Below are 21,636 nucleotides of genomic sequence, written 5' to 3' on the forward strand. Positions count from 1 at the left end.
ATCTGGACTCAGGGATGGATGGATCAGGCTCTTCAGTTCAAGATTCCATTCTGGTAAAGGAGCTTCTGTTAGCTTACCTTTAGCTAGGGAAGGTGAGACTCCTGCATCCCAGGAAAGAACCAGAGTGCTAGCCTACAGGGGAACTGATGCTGGCAGCCGGAAGCAACGAATACGCCCTACAAAGACGACACACCCTTCAGGTGGCTTAGATGGGGATACGCCCTCTTCCATCCGGAGGGTAGTGGTCAATTATTTTGCTATTAGAGAGTTGCCACCACTTTTTTTTTTTTTTTAACTTTTTGGTTATTCTGGAAGCATTCACTTGGATTTTTCCCTGCTCTGGTTTTCTTTATGTTTCCATAATCTTTAGGCTCCTGGGTGGTCTGGTTTCCGACAGGCAGCAGCGTCAGCTGGTTCTCACAGAGTCCATGTGCTCATGGAGGAAATGTGGCCTGAGCCGATGTCACCCCACCCACAGAAAGGAAGTGACAGCTACACAAGGTGGAGAAATGTATGGGTTGTATCCGTAAGGATGATTTTGGTTACTAGGAACAGAAAACCCAATTCAAATAGCCATACATAATAAAAGCAATTTATTGGCTCACTTTTTTAAAAAAGTCCTTCAGGAAAAGCTTGATCCAGCAGCTTAACAGTGCCAGTAAGGGCCCAGTTTCTTTCTCTCACTCAACTTGTCTCTTTCAACACTGGCTTCCCTATCTATAGTCTCAAGACATGTGCCAGCGGTTACCAAGACAAAGATCAACTCATTTGTGCTCAGCAGAGTATCAGAGAACCATCTTTGTCCCAGAATCCCCAGCAAAAGTCCTGAGGTTCACTCTAATGTGACATGTATGGGTTACACGCCCAACTGTAAACCAGTCACTGAGCCAGGGGGTTGAAATGCGCTTACTGACTTAGCCCCAGTTCTGCCTGGTACAGAAGCAGGGTCAGTCGCTGGAGATGCATGGCTCCCCAAATCAAAATCAAGGCTATCCAGAAGGGCAGGGGGCAGGGAGGAGAAAGATACCGGGAAAGCCACCCACACAGGCCCACTGCACTGGGCAGCCGCATACATGGGAGTTAATCATTGATCATCATAATTACAGCTCCCATCGTGAACTGCATTAAACACTGCACACGCATGAGTTATATGATTTAGTGAATCATCACAGAACCCTGGGAGGTGGCCTTTTAATCCAATTTTGCAGAGAAGAAAGCAGATTAAGTGGAGTGACTTAAAGTATCATGCCTGTTATGAGTCAGAGGAAGGATATGGACCCAAAATCTATCTGATCCCCAAAACCATCTTCCTAAGCTTTACCCCATCCTGAATCTCCGTCGCCTGCAAGGTGCTGCTGGGGACACCAAGAAGGGAAGTACATTTCTTCAACAGGCCTTCACTGAGCACCGACTGTGTGTCAGGCATCCTTCCAGGCTCTGAGCACCAGAAGTCACGGAGGTATAATCCCTACCTTCCATGAGGCTCCTGGCCTAGAAAGGGAGACAAACACAAATCTATGATGATAACCCATCAGGAAGCGCTCTTTATGGCTGTGTCAGGCATTTCACATGCATTACCTCATTGAATCCTTAAACACACTCCGGGAAAGATGGTCTTATCTCCTCTGGATCCCTGAGTTAACAGAGGGACAGTGAGGTTAAGTTACTCCAGGTCACTCAGCTGGTTGGGCAACTCTACTGAGTCTCACTTTCTGGGGGCTGAGTGGTCATTCGTGAAGGTCAGCTCAGCAAGAAGACAGCCTTGTCCACTGAGGTCCACCGAGCAATCAAGTCTGCAGGAACGCAGGAGCACGTGGGTTGGGGTATGCTGGGGAGGCTTCCTGGAGAAGAACAAGTTTCCTGAGCCGTGGAGAATAAGGGTACCAGCTCAAGGTCCCCAGGCTAGCACTGGTACCCACCACTTCTTCCATGTGCTCTGGGCATTTGTCGGCAGTATCCCCACCTCTGGGAATTCCCAGCCTAGAATCCCAGACAGGGAAACCTGCTTGACTCTCTCAGTACCACTCAAACCCCAAGGTTAGCATAGAAGAATTTTAACAGCTACGATTTACGGACCCCTTCTCAGTTCCATGGCTTCGTCTCAGTCTTGCAATCACCCTACAAGTTAGGGATTGTAGACATCAGTTTACAAGCAAGGAAACTGAGTGTTTGAGAGAGAGCTCAGAAGTCACGGGGCCAAGATTGAACCTCCAGGCCTGACTCCAGATTCTTTGCTTGTCCTGAGACACTGAGATTCCCCAGGCTAAACACACACACACACACACACACACACACACACACACACCTTTCTTTATAGGTCAAAGAGGCTAGTGTCCTTCCTGAGTCACCCTCCCCTAGGCTGTTCTCTGACCGGCCCTCTGACTTGGGCTCTTGGCTGCGGACTTTCTAGAACCCTCAAGCAACTCATTGTGGGTGTTCCCTTAGCAGGGGAGCTTGGGTTCCCCAAGCTTCTCTAAATCTGCCACTCATTTCCCAAAGCCTTAATAGAAGAGACCTTAATGGCAGAGAGAGAATCATGGAGAAGAACATGGGGTTATTATTTTTTTTAGATTCCATTATAGTTAACACAGTGTTATATCTGCTTCAGGTGTACAACATAGTGATTCAACACGCCCACACAGTACTGGGTGCTCATCACGAGAAGTGTACTGTTAATCCCCTTCACCTGTTTCCCCCACCTCCCCACCCACCTCCCTGCTGGTAACCACCAGTTTGTTCTCTCCAGTTAAGAGTCTGCTTTTTGGTCTCTTTTTTCCCCTCTTGGTTCGTTTGTTTTGCTTCTTAAATTCCACATATGACTGAGATCACTGTGATATTTGTCTTTCTCTGCCTGACTTATTGTGCTTAGCATATTACTTTCTCGCTCCATCCACACCATTGCAAAGAGCAAGATTTCATTCTTTATAATGGCTGAATACTATCCCATTGTGTATATATGCCTCATCTTTTTTTCTTCATTCATCTATCACTGGGCTGCTTCCATAATTTAGCTATTGTAAATAATGCGGCAATAAACACGTGGGGGGTGCATGTACCCATTTGAATTAGTGTTTTCATATTCTTTGGGTAATACCCAGTAATGTGATTATTGGAACATAGGGTAGTTCTATTTTTAATTTTTTAAGGAAACTCCATACCGTTTTCCAGAGAGGTTGCACCAGTTTGCGTTCCCACCAACAGTGCATGAGTGTTCCTTTTTCTCCACATCCTCGCCAACTCTTGTTGTTTCTTAAGGTTTTGATCTTGGCCATTCTGACAGGTGCAAGGTGGTATCTCCCTGTGGTTGTGATTTGTTTTTCCCTGATGATGAGTGACGTTGAGCATCTTCTCATGTGTCTGTTGGCCATCTGGATGTCTTCTTTGAGAAGTGTCTGTTCATGTCTCCTTCAAGAACATGGGTTTTGATGACAGACAGACCCGGGTTGGAATCTGGGCTCGGCCACCCACCTGCTGTACGACCTTGGGTAAGTCATCTCCTGCCTCAGAGCCTCGGCTTCCAGAGCTGTTAAATGAGAGCCAGAAATCCTCACTCCCCACTCTGTGGGTTGCTGTGCAAGCCAGAAAGCTGGAAACCATCCTTCAGGTGTTTCTCTCTCCCCATCACCCCCCACCCCCATCCACTCCGGTACCCAGTTCTATTCATTTTACTTCCAAAATGTATTTCAAACGCATGCACCTGACTCTGTTTCCTGTGTCGCTTTCCTCATTCAAGCCACCATCGTCTCCTGCCCGGACAATTAGGGTAGCCAACCAACTGGTCCCCTGGCCCCTTCAACCCGTTCTCCATGGTGCAGCCAGAGACGCTGTTACAGAATCAATGATGCCAGCCCCAGTTACAACTCTCCAGTGGCTTCCTGTTGCTCTCAAGGAAACTCCAAAATTGCTACTATCACCTGCACAAAGAGACCCATGTGCGCAGAACCCACCACCCTATCCATCATCTTTTGCCCTCTCCCTGGGGCCGCGCAACCTCACACCTGCACTGTTCCCTCTGCTCAGCACTCTCTTCCCCATCCTTAGCCAGTCAACTCCTGCTTATGCACCCAATCCCTATTCAAAGGCCACTTCCTCAGGGAAGCCTTCCTTGATTTCTCCAACCAGATCAGACTCTCCCATTTACTGATCTCACCCTGTACTTCTTTGTGGCACCAGGTCACAATTATAATTACATTAGTATTGGCTGGATTGGCCTTTGAATACCTGTCTCCTGAGTCATGGGCACACTGTTTTTGCCTCTTCCTCAGGAGAACAATCCCTCTCCCCCATCTAATGATCCCAGAGGTGAATCCAGACTAAGATTGGGTATATGGGTGTTGATAGAAGAGGGGGAGTACGGGGACGCTGGTCGGGGCAGGCATCTTCAGTCCCCCGTGGAGAACGCCCAGACGCGAATGAAGCCCCAGCCAGAGTAGAACCAGGAGAGAGAGCCAGCAGCTGGTCCTGACAATGTTCTTTTGCCCCGGAGCCTGCAGTGCCTGAGAGTCCTCCCTATCATGTGGTCCTCCCACCCCACTCCCGTGCTCTGTTGTGTTTTGCCGAACTGCCTTCACCTCACAAACAACAGATGAGAGCAGGCCAGGACAACGTTTCTAGACTGAAGTTCCGTGGAGGTGAGGGCTATGAGCTTGTCGCGCTCAGCGCTGCACCCCAAGGCCTCGCCCAGAGCCTGCTCGCTTACTATTTGTTGGGTGGTGAATGAACTGGAAGGTGGACAGCGCACAGTACGGGACCAGAAAGGAGGAATGATTACTGAGACACGTGGTGCCCTCTTTCTCTCCTGTCGCTCAGACACGGCCAGCTTGGCCAAGCACGAGCCTCCCTGACGTCCTGACTCCAAGACCCTCCTCCCTGAAGAGGAGACTCTGGCCCGCTGCTGTGACTCCTCTGGGGCCCTCCAGCTCACGCCTTCCTCCTCACTCTGAGAACCCAAGGCCTCTGGTTGCTCTCCTCCACTTCCCGGAATATTCCAGGGCTGACCCGTCACCCCAGGTGCACACCCAAGAAGCCAAAGCGACTGTTTACCCTCTGCCCTTAGAAACCATGTCCGGCTTGTGGCAGCGGGCATCCCACACAGCTGCCCTCTGCCCACAGCCTAGCCAGGCAAGCGAAGGTGCTTCCTGCAAAGAGCTGGCATTGCCAGGCTGAGTTCCTTACCCTCGCCGCTCCCCGCCAACCCCAGTTCCCCGCAGCCCGGGTGGGCCACACACTCCCCTTCTGCTCTGTCTGGGAGCCACGGGGGAGCGGGAGTCAGATCTCACCTCTTCCTGTCCCTCCGGCCACACTGCCCAAGGTTTCTGGCCAACCCCGGATGGATGGGAGAGGACAAGCCCTCAGGCTCTGGAGTCAGAGAGACAAGAGGCCAACCCCACCCCCACCACTTGCAGCTCTGTGACCTCAAGCAAAACGCTTCATCCCTCTGAGCCTCGGTTTCTCCTTATGCAGCATGAGGATAATAACTGTCGCCACCTCTTTGTGCTGTTGTGACAACAAAGTTAGCGTGGTGCCTGGCACGTGATTAAACGCTGACTTGAGGAGCCCAGGCCGGGGACGTGGCCCTTTCCCAAGGGGACACTGAGGGCTCAGCCCTTTCCTGAGGGGACTCTAGGCTACAAGAGCCCTGTCTCACCCAGTGGTGAGTCCTGCCTCTAGGGACCACCTGCTTTTAGTCACCTGGCTGGGAGGGGGCCCCGGGGGGTTGAGCTGCACTAGTCCAGCCAGCCCCTTTTACTAATTTGACTGGTGTTTATTTGCAGAGGCTCTGGGAGGTCTGATGGTGGCTTTAGGGCCTGAAGGGCCCCCAAGTGTCCTTCGACCCTGCTGACATCTTCCTGTGTGACTGGGCCTGTCTCTGACCTGTGCAGTGCCCTCTGGAGCTATGCCCACACCTCTCCACCCCCCCCCCACCCCTTCGCCATTCTAGAAACAGGCCTGCGGCGTCAGCACATGCACCCACCCGACTCCCCAGAGTTTTGCCGTTTCCTAAAACACAGGCTCCCCCAGCCTAGGAGCACTGGCTTTGGAGTCACCGACGACGGAGGGTGTTCTACCAGCTGTGTGGCCTCGGATGAGTCGCCTCACCTCTCTGAGCGTCACAGGCTGGGGAAAACATTACCTAACCCCCTGGACACCTTGAGGGTTAGGCATGGAAACTTGAGGCAGCCCTGGGCACGGCGGCAGGCCCTAATGATGAGCACACATGGGGAGGAAATGACGCATTTACATCCTCCACCCCCAGTTCCCCGCTTGCTTTCTAAGGAGGCTGCAGCCCTGAAGCAGGGAGGCCGGGGGAGAAGGAAGGAAAGCCTGAGCCAGGCGCCAGGCCCCGCGTGGGCCCTGGCAATGGGACCAGGACAAGACCGAGGGCTGCAGCCCTCAGGCCTGTCCCCGTTTCCTCCCGCGCTGGGCTTCGCGCGTGGACCCCCCAGCCCACACGTGCAACCTCTGTCCTTGCTCCCCGAGCATCTGCTCCGTGGCCGCCTGGGCCTGGCAGTGCTCACACCTGTGGTCACGTCCACCTCGGGAGCATCGGCCCAGGGAAGGGGCCCCGCATAGACCTGGGAGCGGGCTCAGGCCTCCGGGACAGGGCAGGGCGAGCGGCATGTGGAAGGAAGATGGACTGTGAAGGGTTGTGGTCTGAGCTCTGGGTGCGCTCGTCCCCGTGGCCGCTGGGGTGGAGTGCAGGCCAAAGAGGACCAGAACAGGGCCCGGGGTCAAGGTCAGGGCCTCACTTGCCTCAGTCTCAGGGCAGTTAGGTACCGACTGGATCCCCTCCCTCCGGACCCTTACAGTCTAGCAGAGGGAAGAGATACCAAAGAATTATAAGAAGGTGAGATCCATGATACAAATGCCTGTGGGGAGAGAGCCTGGCTTCCCCTCGGCGTCCACCTTCTGATACCCGCACCTGAGGCCCCAAGGCCCCTCCTGCTGTCCGGCCCCCTCCCGAGACCCCCAGGGCAGGTGTTCAGAGAGCCGGACCCACAGCTCAGCACCATGCTCTGGGCCCCATTGAGGCCCAGGCTTCCGGAGCCCGTATCGCCCAAGGGGTGGCCCCCGGACCAGCTGCAGAATCCTGCCTTCCCCGAACCCACTGAATCAGGTTCTCTGCGGCAGGGCCCCAAGTCAGCATCAGTCAGCAGGCGCCCTGGGGCTCTGATGCCCCTTGGAGTTGAGAACACTGTCGGAGGGAGCTACCTCCTTCCTATATATATTCAGCCAACTTTTCTTGAGTACCTACTGTGTCCCTGGCTCTGCTCTAGGTACTGAGGACGAATCTGTGATGAAGGCCACATCTTATGGGGACAGAGAGTGAGACAAGTGAACAGATGATGAGATAGTGGTAAATACTGTGAGGGGCAGAGTGGTCAGGGAAGGGCTCTGGGAGGAGGTGACATTTGAGCTGAGACCAAAAGGATTCAAAGCCAGGTGTGTGCGCGCCCAGCACCCTAACCCCCACGGCACTCCCTTACCCGGTCCCGTCGGCCTCCCTACTTTGAGGGGCCAGAAAGAGCAAGGGTGATGGTGGAGAGAAGGCCAGGCTTCTTCCCCCTGGAGAAAAACCTTCACAAACGAAGTGTAGGGGGAAGTGGTGATATAATGCCCACCACATATAAATAGGCCTGTCCACTCCAGAGTCGCCCTGGAAACCTGCGGTCAGCTTGGACTTTGCTTAAGGCCGAGCTCCCCGCCACCAGGAGCCCAAAACGGCTGAACAAACTTCAAGCTTCACATGGGGCCGGCCCTCGATGAGTTCAAGGCCGGAGCATTTCTCCAAAGTCCAAACCGCAACAGGAAGGCACAGAAACGGTCTTCTGAGGAGGCCCGGCCTGGTGCATGGGCTCTGGTCAGCTTCCTGAAGGCCATGATGGAGGAGGAAGGAGGGAGGCCAGAATGTCCTCGCGCTCCAAAGCCGCTACCCTGCCCAGGTGCCGCCGTACCTGATACGAGCGCTGGGCATTTGGGTTAAGCATGGTCCAGCGTCCCCGCTCCTGGAAGAAGCAACACTTAGTCCCTGACACAGAGAGTGAAGGAAGGAAGTCTCTGTGTGGTTGAGTTGTGCTGTGTGTCCGAAATTGTTCTGGACGGTTCTGATTTCAGATCATCGGTTCCCATTTCCCACGGAAACCAACTAGTGGGGCAATGGGATCCTCCTGGTGGTTCTGCGGAGGGAGGGACCCTGGGCAGGGGATCGGAGCCCGTGTTCTTGGGTCTGGCTCTGCCAGTTGGCGGGTCTCCCTTCCCGGGCCTGGGGACTGTAGCCTCAATCAAGTGCAGGGTCCTCAGGCCGACTCTGTGCCCTGACAAGAGGGAGAGATGTGCGCTCCGGAATGAAGGTGGCGGTGGCCCTGGTGAGGGGCTGAGAGAGAGAAAAGAGCCCTGTGGGGACAGATGAGGTGCTGGGAGCAGGCTGCCAGCTCCCCAGTGCCATTAGCACCTGCTGCCCCCCGGCCCACTTCCTGCCTCCTTCCATCGGCCCTTGGGGGAGAATCTGCGCTCCGTCTTTTTTTTTACTGTATGACCTTGACCAATCCCTTGGCCTCTCTGAGCCTCAGTTGTACCATCTGTAGAATGGAGCTAATGATCCCTCTTAGAGCCTATGCAAGGCTCCCAAGGAATCATGCACATACTCTGCTCATCTCAGCACCTGGCACACAGTAGGAGTTTTAGAAAAGAATAATTCCCTTTCCCTAACGAATGTAAATTGAATTGTGCCCTTGATCCTGATCCCAACGTTTAACCCAGAGGCTAAGCTTCCTCCACAAGAGGGACTGGACTTAATATAATCACCACCACCCTCATGCCTGACATCAAATCCCTGTACATTAGTAAGCGAGTTTCAGTCCGGCCCCAGCATAGCACTGTTGGTGGTAACTACAATTTACTGCACACCTACTTTACGCCCAGTACCGCACACATTTTCACTACCCCATCGTGTTCTGCACCAACCCTTTAAGCTGAGGAAATCCCCATTTTACAGATGTGAAAACTGAGGCTCAGAGATGTGATGTTTCTGCTCAGTCAGGGACCACGCAGAACCCCATTGCCTACCTGCAAAGTCCGGGCATTTGCTACCAGGCCATCTAAGGCAGTGCCATCGAAGGCAGTCTCTGCTCCCTCGGTACTTCATCGAGACCAGCCAGAGAGACCCGAGAAGAAATAGCAGAGGCCTAACTGGCTCCCCTAACCAACCGGCTCTTGACAATTTCACCAAAATCCAATTTCCCCTACATTGATGGCTCCTCCTCCTTTTTTGCAAAATAAGACCTGGGTTTCAAGGTTGATCCCAAGGCTGCTCTGAACTCTGGAGGAGCCCAGAGTGGGCCTGAGATTTGGGGAGCACGTTTCTAGGGTCATCACATGTGCTAAGCCCAAAATGGGCACACGAGGCCTACCAAGGATGAAGGTCCCTGGATATGTGAACTTGGGGCCATTTGGGGCAATCAAGGTCCCAAGACCACTACTACTAGCAAATCCCATGATGCCTCAGTTCTGTCTGGGAGAAGTGCAGTTATGCCTCCAGAATGTGACTCGGTCAATACATCTATAGGCCAGCCATGGTGATCGGGGCTCCGCGGGCCTTTGTAGCCCCCTGGACATCCTGACTATGGCTGGAAGCAGGTCAGGGAAAGCTTCTTGGAAGAGGAAGAGTTGAGCAGATTCTGTGGACAGAGACAATTCGGGCAGATAGAAGGGTGTGTCTTCTCCAAAGAAGCGTCTTGGCACAACAGAGAAGGTTGGTCTTCATGGTCAAACCGACATATGTTTGAATCTTTGGGTGGACAGATGGATGGACAGATGGATGAATAGATGAATGTATGGTAGTTGGACAGATGAGTGGATGGATGGTTGGATGGATGGATGGATGGATGGTTGGATGGATTGTTGGATGGATGGATGGATGGATGGATGGATGGATGGATGGATGGATGGATTGTTGGATGGATGGATGGATGGATGGATGGATGGATGGATGGTTGGATGGCTGGATGGTTGGATGGATTGTTGGATGGATGGATGGATGGATGGTTGGATGGATGGATGGATGGATGAACAGACAGAAGGATGGCTGATGGATGGGCAGATGGTCAGACAGATGGATGGATGAATAAACATATGTAAAATAAAAGGAAGAAGGAAAGACCGATTAGTTAACCCCAAGGCTGCCGTCTCTCTTGCTGTCCCATCCACCTGCCCTGCACTCTAGTCAGGATGTACTGGGTTATGACACAGTAACAAACAACCCCCAAACCTCAGTGGCTTTGAACAGCAAAAGTTTAGTTCTGGTTCACACCGCATGCTGGTGGTGGGGACTCTGCTCTACATCCTCACTCAGGGTCCAAGCCACCACCGCCCTGCCAGTTGCTGATTGCCATCACATTTCATTGGCCCAAGCCAGTCACGTGGCCCTCCCCAGCTTCAAGGGGGAGGGCAGTGCATTCCTACCACGGATCTGGCAAGAGGAGAACCTGGATATTTGCGACACAATGCTGCCACATGTGCCGTGCTTCCCTCTGGCAGCCTGGGAGCACTGTCCCAGAGTCAGTGGGATGGGGACTGGGTGGGGAGGGGAAACAGTAAAGGCCCTGGCTTCACCTCCTCAATCCAGGGTGCCCAGAGCCCAAGGGGACACGTTCACTCCTCAGCTCCCCGGCCCTGCTCACTCTGAGTGGACACTTTGGAATCAGCATGAGCCCAAGTCCCCCTGGGGGCTGTAGCGTAAGTCTTGCCTGGTCCTGTCTCAGTCAAACCCTTGCTCCCAACTACGCCCTCTTGGGCCCAAGGACAGGCCACGGGGCACCCTGGAGAAGTATGGGGTGTCTGAGCTGAAATGTTCTCTAGAGATTACCAAGTCCAACCCTTGCATTCACAGAGAGAAACTGAGGCTCAGGGATAATGAGTGGTTTCCCAGGGCCCAGCTTGTAAAGGACAGAGCTGGGTGTCCAGAAACTCTGTCCCCTCCACCTGCAGACTACAGGCAGGTGACTTCATAGTGGAACATGAGAGGCAAGGGTAAAATGCCTGCCCCTCTCTTGGCCGAAGCACCACTGCTGAGCTTGACATGCCGACGTGGGTCTGTAGGGCAGTTCAGGGCCCTTGAGACCTCTCTCCCACTGCCCAGGGCCCCTCCTTATCTACAGAGGAAGCACAGGCTTCGAAGTAGGGCAGTCCTGTGTTCTAGGCCCTGCCCTACCGCATCCTAGCTGAGTGTCCTTGGGAAAGTCACCTAACCTCACTGAACTTCAGCTCCCTAATCTGTAAAATGGGGGTGACCATTGCCCTGCCTAGTTCACTGGGCTCTGGGAAGGCATGGGAATGTTTTCTCCATCATGGCACGTCGTCCGGATGCATACCAACGAGGCTTTCATGCACTTCTCCCCAGCCACCCGATCAGCCCGAGGCCCACCGAAGCTAGCACACGTCTTCACGGAGTAGTGTTCAGGCGATATTTTGGAGAACCGATTGATTTGTTCCTGATTCATTTCAGCAGGCAGCTGCCCCCTTCCGGGCCAGCGCTGCCGATGACTGGGTGACAGCAATCTCTCGGTCCGAGGAGCCCGAACACAGCCACTAAAGATTCAGGAGAAAGGGAGGTCCCAGGCCATCCTAGATGCTAGATGCTTGCCTGCGTATCCCTCCTTAACTGATGGTTAGTCCGTTCTCCTCACTGGGCCGTGAGATCCATGGACACAGGGACCCACTAAATCCCCAGTAACTAGACTGGGCCCTGGCACGGGGCTGATCTTCACTGAATACATATTGGCTGGACGAAGGAGCTCGTGGGCAACCCCTTCCCTCTGGGCCTTGGGTTCTTCACCTGTAGGATGGGGTGGCTGGGAAGATAACCTGCCACAACGAGCTTAGATAACCTAGTTTGCCAAGTCCCTGGATCATCACAGGCCAGCAGTGGGCATGGCTGGTACCATCACCCTCACCATTATTACGAAGTGCTACAGTGTTGTAAAGATGACAGAGGTCCCCGGGGGCTGCAGGGGACGGTGGGAGGGCTCCAGCCTGGCCCGCAGTTAGCTCTGAAATACTCTCGCGCTGCAGTCCATTCCCACAATTCCTTTTCAGCTTCCCAGACGCCCCCTCCCCTCTATTTTTGATGGGATGGAGACTCCGGAAGATGATAGAACTCACCCAGGTCACCCAGAAACTAAGAGGTTGGACCATGGACAGAGCATTTCCTGAGTATCTGGAGCCCATCGCGGGACCAGGAGTGACGCTCCCCTTGCCTCATATCCTCAGCCACACCTCACAGGTGAGGAAACTGAGGCTCCTAGACTAATGGGGCTCACCAGACATCCACGGCCTGCTAGCAGTGAGGGAGCACCTCACTGCCCAGGGCCTCAGCCTCAGACCTCGGTGCCCACACCGCCTCCCGGGGGACTTAGATCTGAGCAGTGCCCTGGCCGCCCTCTGCTGCTCCCGGAAGTGCCCTGTGTCTGCACCTTGATCTCCACACCCGCGATGCCAGGAAACCCCAGCAGGGGCGGCCAAACTGTGGGATATTTATAGCGGACATACAGAAAAGCTGCCACCCCCATCTGTTTACCCAACAACGCTCCTCTAGCGGGACACTTTCAGCCCCGCCAGCCACAGACAGACCCTCACCGCCGCCTCATCTATTTTTTCCTCCCCGCTTAATTTTGCATCATCCCAGCTTCCAAAATAAACTTCCCCAAACGAGCCAGGCTCACTCTGGCCCAGAATCCCTAATGGAGAGCCCCCCTTCAGCCCCAGCCCCCGTCAGCCCATACGGCAAAGCCACCAAACCCAAGCGGGCCCCTCGGCTGCCCTTGGCCTTGATTTAGAAGCAGCTGCTCTGGCCCTGGCGGGTTTCTGACACTCCAGTGCCGGGGTGTCTGCATGTGTGCGGGTGCCGGCCGGGCATCTGTGTGCATGGCTCCTGGCTGGAAGCCGAGGGTGCTGCCCCCTCACACACACGTATACACGTGCGCATACATGCACACACACGTGCACACACGTGCACACACGTGCACACAGCATCCCCTGAGCTGCCCTGGCCCCTGCTGCCCTCCTCCAGCTTCGTCACGGGACCCACCCACCCCTGTTTCTCTGCCCATCCACCCCCCTGAACTTCTCTCATCCTCCTACGAGCCCAGCCACCTCGCCACCAGGCTGATGCAGACGCTGTGCCCTTAGGCTAGAATATTTTTCCTCTCATCCCTCGCCAAGCTAACCTGACCAACCCTTCAGGCCTGAACTTAGGTGTCCCCCTTCACCAGGAAGTCTCCTCTGAGCAGCGCAGGAGAACAGGTGCCCTGGGCCATCCCATCTGCCCCCGCAGAGCCCAAGGGAAGCTTAGAAGCCACTCCCAGGGTGGCATGGAACCCCCACAACTCTCCTGGGCTCCTCGGCCCAGCCCTGGGCCCTGCACCCCCAGGCAAAGCCACTCTCTCATCCCCAGGAGAACGTGCTTCTCCACCCCAGGCCCTAAGGGAGTCATTTAGTTCATCTTGCGGCAGAAACCAGGCACATGTCAAACATTCCACAATTATAATTTCAATGCTATGTGTGCTCTCTTAAGTTACGGGGTTTTTAAAAATTTTTTTAATGTGTATTTATTTGAGAGAGAGAGAGAGACAGACAGACTGACAGAGTGAGAGTGGAGGAGGGGCAGAGAGAGGGAGACACAGAATCCGAAGCAGGATCCAGGCTCAGAGCTGTCAGCACAGAGTCTGACGCGGGGCTCGAACCCAAGAACAGAGAGATCACGACCTGAGCCGAAGTCGGACGCTTAACCGACTGAGCCATCCAGGCACCCCAAGTTACGGGTTTTTCAGGCTTAACAATTCAAAATAACATTTATTTCCTCTAAATTGTTCTTTTTTTTTTCTTTTGCAAGGAGTAAGGATAGGAAAGAAACTAATATTTGTCAGATGTATCTATTCCCATTCAAAAGAAAGATAGTCATAGGCCCATTTTTTGGATGAAGAAACTGAGGCTTGAAGAATTGCACTTCATTTCTTTATCCAACACTCTGTGGCGGTGGGAACACACCAGTGAAAAAAAGCATGATCTTTATCCTCTTGGAGATGATAAATCGTGGGAAGAGATACACCACACAATTTGACAAATAACTCTTTAATAATCATTTTGATTAGGTTGATAGTGCTTCAAAGAAAAAGTCCAGAGGGCTGACAGACAATATGTAACCAGGAGCCCAAGGAAGTCTTCTTGGAAGTGATATGTAAGCTGAATCTTGAGGAAATTAGCTCAGTAAAGGACTGGTTGAGGTGCATTTCTACCGCCCCCCCCCCAGCCCCCGCAGGGGAAAACAGCACATGCAAAGGCCCAGAGGGGAGGTGGAGCAGAGACAGAGGGACAGATGAGAAGATTTGCTAAAAGCACAAGACCAATGAGGGATAGACCTGGGTCAGAGCCCAAGGCTAGCTGACCCCAGGGCCTTTGCTTGTGCCTCCCCAACATGAGGGGAGGTTGCTGCTGACAGAAAACAGCACTGGGAGCTTCCTGTATTATTTTCCTTCTTTGTCCTCCTTGGATTTCGGCTATAAGCATGAGAAATTAACAACAAATTAACATCACTAGTTCTAACCGGGAATGTTAAAGAAAATTAAGTCCTCTATTAAAGCAGTTTAACAACCCATTCTTTGAAGGTTCTGATAAAAACAAGTCAAGAAGATAAACGTTCAAGAGCAATCTGGTGCCGTATGCAGTCATTCTTCACCGCCGGTCAAAATCCTTGTTTCCACGAACACGTAACAGAATGCCTCTTCTAACTTCCCTTGAATATTTTCTTACAGGTCAGGCTTTTTCTTTTTCTGAGACTGCAGCATCACAGGTGTCTGAGGCCTTGTACGTAGGTAACGCAAATTACCTCTGAGGAAAAGTCAAGTTCACACCGCCCACCCTCCTGCCTGGGTAAGGGATGGTCTGACAGGGCCTTGCCAGCCTGAAGAGCTCATTCCTAGGTTGGGTCCTGACGGTGGCTTAAACACAGGCTCGGGCTCAAACTCCTGGTGTGAGGCATAGCACATAAGATGCTTCCGTGTTCCCCAGACACAGCTCCGCTTCCCAAAGGGAACCTCTTAGCTCAAGCCATCTTCAAGATTCAAGCAGAATGCTCAGCCACTGTTTGTGTCCACAGGTCCGTTTCTGGAAGGAAGGAGCAAGCTCCAAGCCGAGTCAGTGAGTGGAGTCAGGAGGAGACAAGAGGACAAAGGTAGAGGGGACCAGCCTCCAGGATTCGATCCAGGCAGGAAGGGCGGGAAGGATAGGCAAGAGCAGGAGCCCTGTCGGGGACCAAAGCCACAACCTGCGGCCGGTCGGTGCACAAGCCCCCGGGACCTGCAACCCAGGGTGCACAGAGGGACCCTAGGCCAGATGCCACGAGCCCTGTTCCGTGAGGACCCGCATCCCTCAGGGGGGTGGAGAAGAGATACACAGCGTCTCCTGGGGCTGGGGGTAGATAGAGTTTCGAACCACTGCAGGGTGAAATGATTAGCACATCAAGTATGGGATCCAGAACCTAGAACCACAGGATATTTGGGTTCGTTTTTCTCCTCGTGCTAGAAGAGATCTGAGAGAAGGGAGGTGAGGAAATGCCAAGGCTCCGGGCAGAGAAAGCAGGAGAGACTGAGGTTAGACACCAGGTAGGGGCATCTGACCATCCAAGTGACAGCATCGTGGCATGAACTCCCAAAGGACCGGAATGTAGAAAGACCTGCCCAGACTGGTGAGGCCCAATCAGAGGGGCCCAGCTTTCCTGAGTTGGACGGCCCTTCCTTCTAGCAAAAGATTTTCCGTGGTGGCTATACCTGTAGTATATGTTGATGGTAACATAACAAAAGGCCGTGATAAATTTAGAAATGCTTTTCAATGACTTCGTGTCTCATTTATTGCAAATCATCTGCGGGCATTGAAAAGGTACACATACAAGGCAGCACCATCTCTGAAGCCTTCCGGCCCGCCTCTAACAAACAAGCAAACAAACACATCAAAAGTTGAACGGAACCTACTCAGACTTTAGAGACAGGAAATAAGGGAAAGAGGAACACATCAGCTGACAAACATACAGCCAACAGAACGGAGCAGCCAACCTGCTGTGGCCAGTAATCACGGGCACAAAAAAAGCCACAGGTGGGCATGGAGGGATATACTCTAGATTTAAAAAAAATTAAGAGACATAACAACCAAATGTCAGAGGCGGATCTTGTCTGAGTCCTGATGAGACAAACCATCTGTAAACAGACAACTTTGAAACTGTCATAGACATTTGATTAGAATGGAAACATTAATTTCAGTAGTTGAGATGATCACACAGTGGTTATGTAAGAAAAGGTCCATGTGAGGGGCGCCTGGGTGGCTCAATCAGTGGAGCGTCAGACTTCAGCTCAGGTCATGATCTCACTCACGGTTTGTGGGTTCGAGCCCCACGTTGGGCTTTGCATTGACAGTATGGAGCCTGCTCTGGATTCTCTATCTCCCTCGCTCTCTGCCCCTCTCCCACTCATTCTCTGTCTCTGTCTCTGTCTCTGTCTCTGAAAAATAAACATAAAAAAATTTTTTTAAACGTCCACGTGTTTCCAACAGCGGCGCACTGATGAATGTTGAACCGCCGACTCTCTGGGGTGGAGAATTGTAGGGGAGCCCTGTTTTGTAGTGTTTGCTGATTTCTGGGGTGTAGATCTCCCACGGGGCAGATTTCAGGCTACCGACATGACATCACGGAACGCGGAATTGACAAGAGATGCCCACGGTCGGCTCTGAGCAGCCAGAACCAGCCGGCCCCAGCACGCCGCTGGCTTTAGAGACCTACACTGAGGTGTTCAGGTGACGCGATAAGATAGCTGCAGTGCGTGTTGAAATAACTCAGTAAAGAAAAAGAGAAACAGGGGCGCCTGGGTGGCGCAGTCGGTTAAGCGGCCGACTTCAGCCAGGTCACGATCTCGCGTCTGTGAGTTCGAGCCCCGCGTCGGGCTCTGTGCTGACAGCTCGGAGCCTGGAGCCCGTTTCCAATTCTGTGTCTCCCTCTCTCTCTGCCCCTCCCCCGTTCATGCTCTGTGTCTCTCTGTCCCAAAAATAAATAAAAAAAACATTGAAAAAAAAATTAAAAAAAAAAAAAAAAAAAAAAAAAAAAAAAGAAAAAGAGAAACAAAAAAAGAGTAGATGAAGCAAATGGAACCAAGTTTTGGTCATTGCTGAATCTGGATGATGCATACCTGGGGGTTTACTATACTATTACTTTCTTCCATTGTATATATTTGAACATTTTCATAATAAATAAAAATGTTAAGCTACGATCATCTTATATGTAGGCAAGAGAGGTTTATTCCCAGAATTCTAGGTGTGCACATTGATTCCTGGACCCCGATGCTAACTCCACAGCCCCGGGGGTCTGAAGATAAAGGGGGGGACCCATAGGCATTGACACCACATGCCTAAGTCCTTCTATCAGGTCATAACTAGGGTTTCTCCACAGACCCAGAGCGTGGCTGGGGTGGAAAGAGAGCCCCAAAAGAGAAAAGTGACAGAGGTCCTCACTGGGAGTCCTGGCTGTATCATCGTCTAACACCGTGACCTTGGTAACTCATCCCAACTCTCTGAGCCTCTATTTCCTCGCTGGCCAAATAAGGGTGTTCATAACTTATGGTAAGGATTCAATGCACTACGTAGGGGGTTGCAGGGACATAAATGAGCCATTAAAGATGTACGGAGGTCACCCTTGTTCACCAGAGAATGTGGGTCCCCCTGTTGCCAAACCTCCCCACTTTTCAAGAGAAGCTGGGGATCCCAATCTATGAAACCTCCCAATCTCGACATGTTGTCAACAGATTACATACACTTGGTCCCAGTGGTGGACCAAGCAAAACACACCCGCAGATCATTCGAGTGTGTCTTTGGGCTTAAACCAGGGAGCAGGATGAAGCGCCTTACTCGACACTCAGCGAAGCTGAGCCCCAGGCTTAGAATTCTTCACACACATCCCATTGATTCTTCACAGGATCTCTTATGACTCCCACTGCACAGATGAAGGAACTGAGGCTCGGATTGGGGAAGAGATCTGGCAGGGCTGGGAGCAAATACAGGCTTCCCGAGAACCTGACGGTCCATTTTACCCCCTCTCTAGATTCCTAGAAGGGAATTTAGGGAGCAAATGGCAGGCCCAGAGAGGGGCAGGGAGGTGCCGGGGGCCCCACAAATGCGCATGGCTGGCTGAGACTGATCAGGTATCCTGCCCCTTCTTGGTCAGGGCACCAGGTGGACAGCTCAGAGGAGACAGCTGTGTAGATCCATCTAGCCAAGCTCGAGCTGGTGCAGGCCATGGGGTCAGCAGAGGAACCCTCTGCTTTTTACCTCCCTGATCAATGCATGCATAGGTTTAAAAATGTCCTAGACCCCAAGACTAGGCCCTCAGTTTTTCCACCTCGAAAATCTGGGGAGCTGGACTGGAAATCCCACTCACCTGTTGACCAGACACTCTGTTACTGGATGCTTCTAAGATTGGGCTGGAGAACAGCCAACCACGTTGCTTCAGACCCATTCACCGAGACCTGGCAATACTTTAGACGTGCTGTATGTGATTCTTTCTGATTAAAAACTTGGCCAGGTTTCCCTTCCTTGGTGAAGTTTCTAGTAAGGAAAGATAACTCACTCCAAAACCGGACCACATGGAGAGTTAACGAATTGTTCTCTTCAGCCAAAGAAAAGGAAACACCTAAGGTGTAGTCAGTGGGCGATTCCGTCCCCAGACCACCTGGGTCCAAACCCTGGCTGTGCCACTTCCTAACCGTGCAACTGTAGGGAGTCCGTCGGATCCCTCTGTGCCTCGGTTTCTCCATATGTAACACAAGAGTGCCTCCGTCGTAGGGTTGTTGATACATCTTAAAGCACTTTAGGCAGCCCCTGGGCCTCACCACCCATAAATGGGAATAGCGGTTTCTACATCCAAGGCTGTGGCCAGAATTAAATGAGTTACTACTATAAGCAAAGCCTCTGTGGCACAGTGGCTGTCATATCAGAAGCACCAGATACATGTTCACTATTATTATCACGTGCGATTATACATGACAGGGCTATATTGATGATTGAACTTTCTCAGTCCACTTGTATGTAAATCCTCACCACTGGGCTGTTCTTAAAAGTTAGAAGAGCATTTCCTCAAAGAGACTTTCACATTAAGACTTTCCACTGACTCAGACCAGAGGACTCCTCCTCTCCCTTATCACAGTCAGGGCGGGCCTTTCTGGCCACGGGCCTCCGTTCCCACCCTCCCCGGCTCAGCTCCTTCCAGCTCCTAGGACTCACACTCACTGCTTCTTGCGCGTCTCCCGGCAGCCCCAGGAGAAGGTGAGGCGGGTAATGTTGTCCCCACCTGACAGACACAGACACTGGGGGGTGCCAGCCACTCCCCCAACGGTCAGCGGGCATGCGCTGCGGGACAGAGACTCAAGCCCAAACACCCGAGCCCAGGCACACGACACGGCTCTGGAGCCCCGGGTCCGCCACTTTCCTTGGGCAGGTCATTTACTTCTCTAACTGCCATTTCCTCACCTGTAAAATGGGGAAATAGCAGCACCTACTTCCTAGATTTGCTCTGAGGATTGAACAAGTGACACCACGTAAAGCACTTAGAAGGATGCCTGGTAGATGAGCACTCAACATTTTAGCAGAACAAGGCATTCTAGTTTGCCAGGCACGGTCCTGCTTCCTGTTAGAGTCTTGAGCACTCTTAAAAATGTCTGGGTTTGGAAGGAACACATATGACCACCCTAAAATAGTTTGTCTGTTGCTGTTTATAGAACAATAATTATTCTTTTTTAATGTTTACTTATTTGAGAGAGAGAGAGAGAGAGAGTGTGTGTGTGTGTGTGTGTGTGTGTGTGTGTGTGTGTGCAGGTAAGGGGCAGAGAAAGAGGGAGAGAGAGAAAATCCCAAGCAGGCTCTGTGCCCTCAGCACAGAGACTGACACAAGGCTCAGTCTCACGAATCGTGAGATCACGACCTGAGCGGAGATCAAGAGGCAGACACTTAACCGACTGAGCCCCCCAGGCACCCCAGCAATAATTACTTATTCCTATTTCCCACCCTACCACACTGAGACTCCAGGAAGCACTTCTGTCGGCTCAAAATGGTTCAGTAATTCAGTTCCGCCCTTAGGTAAGAGCGGATCCTGCCCTGGGGACCCTGAAACTCTGGTCCTCCGGCCAAGCTCTCATCACAGGGAGAAGAGATCACGGGGCCCAAAGAATATGCCCACTTGGAGCCTGTGCCCCCTTCTCTAGATCACACTGTAGGTACCCAGGCCTCTGGGATTCCCTGCCCAGACAGCCCTAAGCCCACTCCAGCACCTGGGTGGGTCTCTTCCCCAGGTCCACCCCGTGAGGACAGACCCCCACCACAGGCACGCCCAGCCCCCTGGGCCTGAGGGGTGGCCAAGGAGCAGCTCTCTGCAGGGAGAGGAGGTGTGGCCTGGGCTTGCACGTGCAGGCTGAGCTGTTCACATGTGCGGGGCAGACCAAAGGCAGATGTGGGAAAGAAGGGGTCTCCTCTCCCTGCACCACCGTGCCCCTCACAGGGTCTGAGGAGTCTGAGAATTCTCCATTCAAAGCTGGCCTTCCAGGTTGCTAGGAAAGTATACTTGTCAAGGTAGGAGAATAGGACATATTTTATTTCACATTTTGTTAGCTTGATTTATAACTTGCAAATATTTAGACATATGGTACGTGAGCCTTCATCTGTACTCCTGCTCAGCCCCACAAATCCCCGCCACCTTCTGCCTACTCTCAGCACCAAATATTTACCGAGCCCGTCCTCGTGCTGAGCCCCAGAGACTCCATGGAGTGGAGGGCACCAGTCCCAGCATCCAAACAGGACCATCCACGTGACAGCAAGCCTCACGCTCCTAAAACAGCAAGAGCACAGGGTCAGAGGGGAGGGCGTAGGCCTGGTCTGTGGCTCTGTCCCCAGCTCCTAGCGATGTGATTTTTCTCTGGGCCTTGGTTCTCCCATTTAGACAACAGGTCCCCCCAGCTCTCAGTAACCGTGGGACTCAAGCTGAGGCAGGGTGAGGGACACAGAATCAGATGCGAGACCTAGAGAGGGCATGACCTAGAGATGGGCGAGTAAGGCTTAGGAGTTAGCGTGTTGTGGAACTGAGCACTCTGCCCCAGCAAAGTACAGGCTGCAGCCCATGCCCCTTCATTCATTCATTCCCGAACGCTTCAGCCACCCACGCTGTGCCGGGCACTGAGCTGTCGGAATCTGCCAGATAGGAGAGGATGAATCAAAACAAGCGCACAGAAAACCAAAGCGCAAAGCAAGACTTGGCGAGTGTGCTAAAGAGAGACACCCCACCCCCACCCCCCACCCCGAGTTTCTCCTATCTCCAGCTCTTCTTCTCTCACGATCTTCTCTCTCACCCTTCTTTCTCGGGTGAGAAAACAGAGGCCCACAGAGGTTAAGGGGCTTGGTCAAGACCCTGCCGCTTAGGGCGCGCCCAGAACTTGAGGCTAGCCAGAAACGAGGTTTCGGATTCCCGCAGTCTCCGGCCACTGTCGCAAGCTGCCCGAAGCTCGAGAGGCCCCGTCCAGCTCCCGGAAGGCTGGAGGGAGGTGAGCGCCAGGGAAAGGC

At 52.8% G+C, this 21,636-nt stretch overlaps 1 long non-coding RNA gene across 1 annotated transcript; it reads right to left on the minus strand.

Annotated features, from left to right (window-relative positions):
* Window positions 1–502: 502 nt before the first annotated feature.
* LOC131505316 (uncharacterized) lies at window positions 503–21,347 on the minus strand. Its single transcript, XR_009258353.1, has 3 exons — window positions 20,808–21,347; window positions 3,159–3,405; window positions 503–1,841 (listed from the first exon to the last, which is right to left on the minus strand). It is a non-coding gene; the product is annotated as an uncharacterized LOC131505316 (long non-coding RNA).
* Window positions 21,348–21,636: the final 289 nt, after the last annotated feature.

Source organism: Neofelis nebulosa, chromosome 2 (genome assembly GCF_028018385.1).
Source record: "Neofelis nebulosa isolate mNeoNeb1 chromosome 2, mNeoNeb1.pri, whole genome shotgun sequence".
NCBI lineage: Eukaryota > Metazoa > Chordata > Mammalia > Carnivora > Felidae > Neofelis > Neofelis nebulosa.